At 35.1% G+C, this 8,483-nt stretch overlaps 1 non-coding gene across 1 annotated transcript; it reads right to left on the bottom strand.

The window, feature by feature from the left end:
- Positions 1 to 7,467: 7,467 nt before the first annotated feature.
- LOC136148168 (small nucleolar RNA U3) lies at positions 7,468 to 7,681 on the bottom strand. The gene has a single exon (XR_010659457.1). It is a non-coding gene; the product is annotated as a small nucleolar RNA U3 (small nucleolar RNA).
- Between the last annotated feature and the right edge of the window lie 802 nt (positions 7,682 to 8,483).

The following is an 8,483-nucleotide window of genomic DNA, read 5'->3' as shown; positions in this document are numbered from 1 at the left end:
TGAATGAGTACTCATGGCTGAATAGCATATGATTCTTAATAAACTTTCTAAGTATGCTCCAGAAGGATAGATTTCTATGCATTGTTGTTTAGTTGCTAAGTCGTGTCTGACTCTTTGCAACCATGGACCGTGGCCCACCATGCTCCTCAGTTTATGGGATTTCCCAGACAAGATACTGCAGTGAGTTGCCATTTAGTTCAGGGCATCTTCCCAACCCAGGGATTGAACACACGTCTCCTGCACTGGCTGACAGATTCTTTACCCCTGGGCCACCTGGGAAGACCAGACTTCTACACATACTGATATATTTATTAGTGGTATTCTAACACCTGGTCATCTGGGATATGAGTAAATTACACAATAGCAGGGATAAATTTTAGATGCTGGCAAAGCATGTTGTACTATCCAAATATGCCAAATTTTCATTAAACATGGATATTAAGAGTATTTTGTTTATGCTTGGTGATTTTCTAAGAAACATAATTTTTTTTTTTGTGATTGAAGTTAATCTGTCATTTGACAAGTATTAATGCAATGTAAATATTTGTCTATTTGTTTTGAAGAACAACTTGAAATTCATCTTGAAGGTTATACATTTATTTTGTTGGAAGAAATTGTACTAGTTAATAACCAACTATTTATGCCGGTATATATTCAGATTGTTCAAGTAGCTGCACTAATTAATTTCAAATGAAATTTTACTTTGAAAATACTACTTCTAAATTATTTTAAAAGTTTAATCCAAATAATAGACTCTTCTATAAATTATTTCATAGCTTAGAGGTATGATATGGAAAACAATATGAATACTATAAAACCCATTATATATTTCATTGTACATATTTCTATATTAAAAAGTTTTTTCTGTGTTAGTGTGAACATTGGACCATTGTTTATCATTTAGCATCTTTAGGATTCCATTGCAGAAAAAGTGTTTCTTAATATTTTAAACAGAAAGTTTTTTTAAGTTTGAGAATTAATTGCAGAATAGAGGAATTGATTCTAAGCAAATTCTCCAAGAATAACTCCACGATGTCAGGACAGCGCCTGTTGGAGGAGCTGCTGCTTCTACTCTGCTGTGAGGAGGGGATTAAGGAGACTGTAGGGCTCTCCTTGCCACTGCCTCTTGGCCTTCCCCCGCCTGCTAGGGTCTAGCCGCTGGATTGTAATTCTCTAAGATCCTAGGTCTCCACAAGGTCTCTACCAGTGTGTTTGTTGACAGAAAACATCTAAGCAGAAAGCTAGTAGACCATCAAACTCTCATGTGACTGCATCTCATTGGTTTAAAGCAATTTGTCAATGAAAATGCCAAGATACGTAATTTTTAGTGTTATAGCCTCTTCAGGACAAGCTGGTGTACTGGGAGAAACAGTGAAAAATAAGAGTACTAATTCTGCTATTTACCACAATTTTTTTTTTGACTATTTACCACAATTTAAAATTACTTTTTATTAATAAGATTTCAAATGCACTTTCTTGGTCTTTTTAAAAATAAAAGAAAAAGTTGAAAATAAGAATAAATTAATATCATGATGATGAATAAGGTGCTCCTTTTGCATTTTATGCATGAAATCAGATAATGTTTTTTAACTTGAAATATAATTCTTGGTTTTATATCATGAAATCACAACTAATCCTTGTTTGCAGTCCTTAAACTTCTAGTATGTTATCCTCAATTTTGTTTAAATGGTGAGTTTAATCTTAAGCTAGTAATTGAAAAAGTATAAAGGTGAATTGCATGCTCTCCACATTTATTTTATTAAACTATAATCACATATAAATAGAAAATGGAAGGAGTCTGAGGGAAGGAAAAAGTACAAAGAAGGAACACAGTCCTGGAAATGGTTTTAGCCTGTAGTAACATACCCTACAGGGATCTGCCGCCTAATATGATGCTGTTTCACTGTTGCTAACAATAAAGAATTCTGAGACTTTCCAGTTTATATGTTCAGGACTTTTGTAGTTTTTAGGATATTGTCAGGTGGTGTAGGATATCACAAAGCAGAATACCATGAGATAGATCATAAACATTGGGGTCAGAATGGTCAGGTTTGCATCTTAGGTTTGACTATTACTGGTTGTGCTTTCTTGGGCAAACAGCTTATAATCCTCTATATTTCGGTTTATTCATCTCTAAAATAAGACAATATAATCAAATACAGGATTGTTGTTGTCAGTGTTAAATGTTACAATCCATATAAAATTCTTAGAATAGTGAATATTCAATAAATCATTTAAATGTATCACATACTTAGCAATGCTAAAGTATTCTATAGAATAATGGCAATACAATAATGATATGTTTATCTTCATTTTGTTTAAGAATTATAAAAAATAACTGTATTAGACCTCAAGTAGATACAAAACAGGTGGTCATATGATTATTCATATGACATTTCGTAAGCAATCAGATTCAGAAAAATTACATAAAATAATAATAAGCACACACATATGTTGGAGAAGGAAATAACCCACGCCAATGCTCTTGCTTGGGAAATTCCACGGACAGAGGAGCCTGGCAGGCTATGGTCCATGGGGTCACAGAGAGTCGGACGTGATGAGCAACTAAGTCGCTCAGTCGTGTCCAACTCTTTGCCACCCCATGGACTATACAGTCCACGGAATTCTCCAGGCCAGAATGCCAGAGTGGGTTGCCTTTCCCTTCTCCAGGGGATCTTCCCAACCCAGGGATCCAGCCGTGGTCTCCTACACTGCTGGCAGATTCTTTTTTTACCAACTGAGCTAACAGGGAAGCCCATGGTTATATATATATATCCTTTTATGAGGCAAGAATCCCATCACGGGGCTTCTACTTTCCTGACCTAATCTCTCCTTTCCTGACCTCCATCTCCAAATACTATCACCTTAGGGGTTAAAGTTTCTGCATATGGATTTCTACACAAACTTTCAGTCCAAACTAGTGTTAAATAATATATTTAACCACTTACACTAGTTTAGTTTGCTATCTATTTTATTATCTGTTTAGTATACAGACATATATATACATATATTTATATACATACACACACATGTGTGCACGCTAAGTCATTTCAGTAGTGTCCAACTCTTTGCGACCCCATGGACTGTAGCTCACCAGGCTCCTCTGTCCATGGGATTCTCCAAGCAAGAATACTGGAGTGGCTTGCCACTCCCTTCTCCAGGGGATCTTCCCGACCCAGGGATCAGACCTGGGTCTCCTGCATTGCAGGCGGATTCTTTACCATTTGAGCCATCAGGGAAGACACACATACACACACACACACACACACACACACACACATATATATACACACAAATATTTATATATGTATCTATAGCGTTCTCTCTCTCTCTCTCTCTCTCTATATATATATATATATATACACACATGAACTATATACACCTATTCATGAACTTCCCAGGTGGCGCTGGTTACAAAGAACCTGACTGTTGTTACAAGAAATGTGAGTTCAATCCCCTGGGCCAGGAATATCTGTATATGATACAGATAATAAACTAGATAGTAAAATAAACTAGTGTAAGTGGTTAAATATATTATTTAACATTAGTTTGAATTGAATGTTTGTGTCCGTCCAAAATGCGTATGTAGAAACTTTAATCCCTAAGGTGATGGCATTTGAAGATGGAGACTTTGGAAGGTAATTAGGCTTAGATTATGTCAGGATAGTAGAACCCTCACATAATGGAGTTCATGCCTCATAAAAAGAGGAATTTTCCCTCGTTTTGAAAGGCTGAGTCAGGACATGATCAGAAAGAAGGCTCTCTCTGGAATCTGACTGTGCTGGGCACTTGATCTAGCACTTCCAGTCTTCAAAATACTGAGGAATAATTTTTTCCTGTTCAAACTATATGGTCTGTTGTAATTTGTTATAGAATCCCAAGCTAAGACAAATCTTAAATTAATCTTAGTGATTATAGTACTTAGTGATTATACTTAGTGATTATAGTTTGACTATGTCCGTGGAATTTCCCAGGCAAGAGCATTGGTGTGGGTTATTTCCTTCTCCAACATATGGGTGTGGGTGTGTGCTTATTATTATTTTATGTAATTTTTTGAATCTGATTGCTTATGAAATGTCATATGAATAATCATATGACCACCTGTTTTGTATCTACTTGAGGTCTAATACAGAGTTATTTTTTATAGTTCTTAAACAAAATGAAGATAAACATATCTTATTATTGTATTGCCATTCTTCTATAGAATACTTTAGCATTGCTAAGTATGTGATAATCACTATACTTAGTGATTATAGTAACTGTAGTCAAGAGAAATAGTTAAGTGATTAATCATTAATATCTACAAAGGTGATAAGTAAACTTTGATATTTATTTTCATGAAATATGAGTGCTAAAATTGAGATTTTTCCAAGGGAGATACATAGTTTTTCTTAGGCTTAAAAATGGAAATCTACAAAAGTGCAGCAATTTCATAAAACTGATATGTATAAAAGTTGAATTCCATATTGTCTTTGTTATGTAAATTATAAAATAGTGAGAACACAGTGAGAATGTTTTCATGCAATCACAACTCTATATATACATGTATTCAAACATCAGCATAAATAATGATATTACATTTTTAACAGTGGTGAATGAAAATTAAATTCTTGTAAAGCTTAAATGAATTAAGAAATTTTCACGACATTTTTATAAATACATACATATAAATATATATGACAAACTCATGAATTTCTAATGGAATTAAAATTTAATTTCAAAGTCAAAGCTTGGTCCATTATTTTATTTTAAGAATCTAGTATCAGATTTCATAAAAAAGGGTTAATGTCTTTAAGAAACACATCTAATAGGCATTGTTATTTTTCTGTATTTTCCCAACCTTTTTTAATTGATTCAATCCTCCCTTTAAAATCTGTCACAGTAGAATCTTACCATTATAATCTTAAATTTACACATTTGTATGTTTTCTGATCTTTCTTAATGCTAAATTTTGATATACTTCTGTTAAGATTTTGTAGCTGTTTTGGTCTAAGTACATATTGTTAAAATATGGCCTCTTCCTTTGATTATTTAACTGACTTTAATGCTGAGATGGGGGTGACATCTAATGAAACTTGTGTATGGTGATAATGACAGATGGTTGATTTGGGATTCATAGACACTGCACAGTCAAGCCTGCTGAGGAATCCTTAGAACCGAACTAATTTTAGAGAGGTTTTATTGATTACACAAAGACAGGGCACATTCTAATCATTTTCAGAGCATTATATTGCCTGAGGTACCAAAATCTATTAAACAAGGATTATAAACTTTGTTTTAAACTGGATTCTTAATTGTTTCTTGGTGTAGAGTAAACAGAAGCGCTGTAAGATCAATCAGAGTTACTAAGGCACATTTAAATCATCAGCTTTAATTTTAATTGCTCATATGCCTGAATCTCTGAGGTGCAGTTGTCCATGAAGCTAAATTGCTTTTTTTCCCTATAGGAGTTATTTTAGGTTTGGTCCTTCCTCTCCCTAAGGCATCTTAGCTCTGTTTTTATTTATTACTAATATATTTTTCTGAACAAAAGATAATTTACTGGCACTTAGAAATGTTTATTCAGTGTTTTCTGTAATCTCATGGGGGGATAAAATTTTTTTTTAAATTTGAAGAATTTTTCCGTGTGAGTGTACAGATGCACGTGTACAGGTACAAAAACACACTCATGTTTCACATTGATTGATCCTGGCAGAATCCTGATTGGTTTAAGCTTGGGGAAAATAGTACTTAGTATGTTTTAATAGAACATATATTTCATTGTTATAAATGAAAACTGATTTGATTCCTTGAAAAACTGATTTACAACTTTAATTTTAACCTAACTAAACATTTAAAATAAATGTCTTATTTTAGTTTGGGAGGGTGGGAGATAAGTAAGTGAAGCACAGCAGACTTTTAGGTCAGTTAAAATACTCCATATGATACCATGATGATCAATCAGTACAAGTCATACATTTGTTTTCTGTATGAAATATATGTTCTGTGACAAACCCATAGAATGTGCAACACCAAGAATGAACCCTAATGGAAAGTATAGACTTTGGGTGATTATGACGTGTGAATGTAGGTTCATCAATCATAAATAATGTACCACTCTGGTTGGGGATGTAGGTAATGGGTGAGGTTCCACATGTGTGCCAAGAGGTATATGGGCAATCTTTGTACCTTCTCCTAAAAATGCTCTAAAACCTGAAGCTGCCCTAGAAAGTAAAGTCTTAATTTAAAAATTAAATAGATTAAAGTAATTTTTGTAAAATAAAAATAGTGAAAACTCTTTTGAAGGTGGTCATAACAAAAAAATAATATTTAGCTTGAGGGAAAATGACTATAGGAGAATCACCTGAATCATAAGAACAAATCCAGGTAAGGCAAAACAAACAAGATGAACCTGGAGAGGTGAAACCTTTCAATTTGCAGTGACAAATAGACTGAGGTAAAGAAACTGCTGGATAGCACAATTATCAGTATGCTTTATTATACTTTGATTTATGACGAGGTTTTAAGAAATCTATCTTGTGGAGTAAAAATAAATTATCTCTTTCTCTACAATAATGGCAATATCAGAAGTTTAACCAAGGAATGTGGGTAATGTGAATAGGATTGTGGATACCATCATTCCTTATACCCATCTCTAATACTCAGTGCATTATAATTTTCAGTTCATACCCATATTTCTCACTTGAGATATTTGATTGAACGTTTGATAGTGAGTAGGTTTTATTTTTAATGTCTCCAGAACTCAGAGTAATTTCTGGCAAAGAATAAGCATTAAATATATAGACTGAATAATACATGGATAAATAGTATGCATATTTGGGAAAAAATTAAACTGGTGTGTTGAAATAAAAGAAAAAAGCCATTGATGAACTTTGATAGAGAAGAATGAGGCAAATATTTGGGTACACATTGAAGAGAGCCAAAAAAAATTTAGCCTAAGCAGCAATAAGATTTAAGATAGGTAAGTTCAGTTCAGTCGCTCAGTCTTGTCCAACTCTTTGCCACCCCATGAACCGCAGCACACCAGGCCTTCCTGTCCATCACCAACTCCTGGAGTTTACCCAAACTCATGTGCATTGAGTTGGTGATGCCATCTAATAATCTCATCCTCTGTCATCCCCTTCTCCTCCTGCCCTCAATCTTTCCCAGTATCAGCGTCTTTTCAAATGAGTCAGTTCTTCACATCAGTTGGCCAAAATATTGGAGTGTCAGCTTCAACATCAGTCCTTCCAATGAACACCCAGGACTGATTTCCTTTAGAAAGGACTGCTGGATCTCCTTGCAGACCAAGGGACTCTCAAGAGTCTTCTCCAACACCACAGTTCAAAAGCATCAATTCTTCAGTGCTCAGCTTTCTTTATAGTCCAACTCTCACATCAAAACATAACTACTGGGAAAACCACAGTTTTGACTAGATGGACCTTTGACAAAGTAACGTCTGTGATTTTTTTTTTTTTAATAAACAAGACCACTCAGATGGTGTTCCCTCCCTCTTACTCTTCCAAAGGAAGAGAAGAATGATCATCAATGGCCAATGGCAGCTGCAGAAGCAACACCAAGGACCAGTTTAACGTTCAGGAGAGAACACTGCATCTCTTCCTCATGGTTTCAGGTGCTCTACACGATCAGAGAAACTTCTCTAGTAACAAACTGTAGAAATGATCCCTGAAAATATAGTCTTCACCTTTGCTTTTTAATATGCTGTCTAGGTTGGTCGTAACTTTCCTTCCAAGGAGTAAGCGTCTTTTAATTTCATGACTACAATTACCATCTGCAGTGATTTTGGAGCCCCCCAAAATAAAAGTCAGCCACTGTTTCCACTGTTTCCCCATCTATTTGCCATGAAGTGATGGGACCAGATGCCATGATCATAGTTTTCTGAATGTCTAGCTTTAAGCCAACTTTTTCACTCACCTCTTTCACCTTCATCAAGAGGCTCTTTCGTTCCTCTTCACTTTCTGCCGTAAGGGTTGTATCATCTGCATATCTGAGGTTATTGATATTTCTCCCAGCAATCTTGATTCCAGCTTGTGCTTCATCCAGCCCAGCATTTCTCATGATGTACTCTGCATATAAGTTAAATAAGCAGGGTGACAATATACAGCCTTGACATACTCCTTTTCCTATTTGAAACCAGTCTGTCGGTCCATGTCCAGTTCTAACTATCGCTTCCTGACCTGCATACAGGTTTCTCAAGAGGCAGGTCAGGTGGTCTGGTATTCCCATGTCTTTCAGAATTTGCCACAGTTTATTGTTATCCACACAGTCAAAGCTTTGGCATAGTTAGTAAAGCAGAAGTAGATGTTTTTCTGGAACTCTCTTGCTTTTTTGTTGATCCAGTGAATGTTGGCAATTTGATCTCTGGTTCCTCTGCCTTTTCTAAAACCAACTTGAACATCTGGAAGTGCATGGTTCACATATAGCTGAAGCCTGGCTTGGAGAATTTTGAGCATTACTTTACTAGTGTGTTAGATGAGTGCAAT

This window comes from Muntiacus reevesi, chromosome 16 (genome assembly GCF_963930625.1).
Source record: "Muntiacus reevesi chromosome 16, mMunRee1.1, whole genome shotgun sequence".
Classification (NCBI taxonomy): Eukaryota; Metazoa; Chordata; class Mammalia; order Artiodactyla; family Cervidae; genus Muntiacus; species Muntiacus reevesi.
This window is presented reverse-complemented; position numbering and strand designations above follow the sequence as displayed.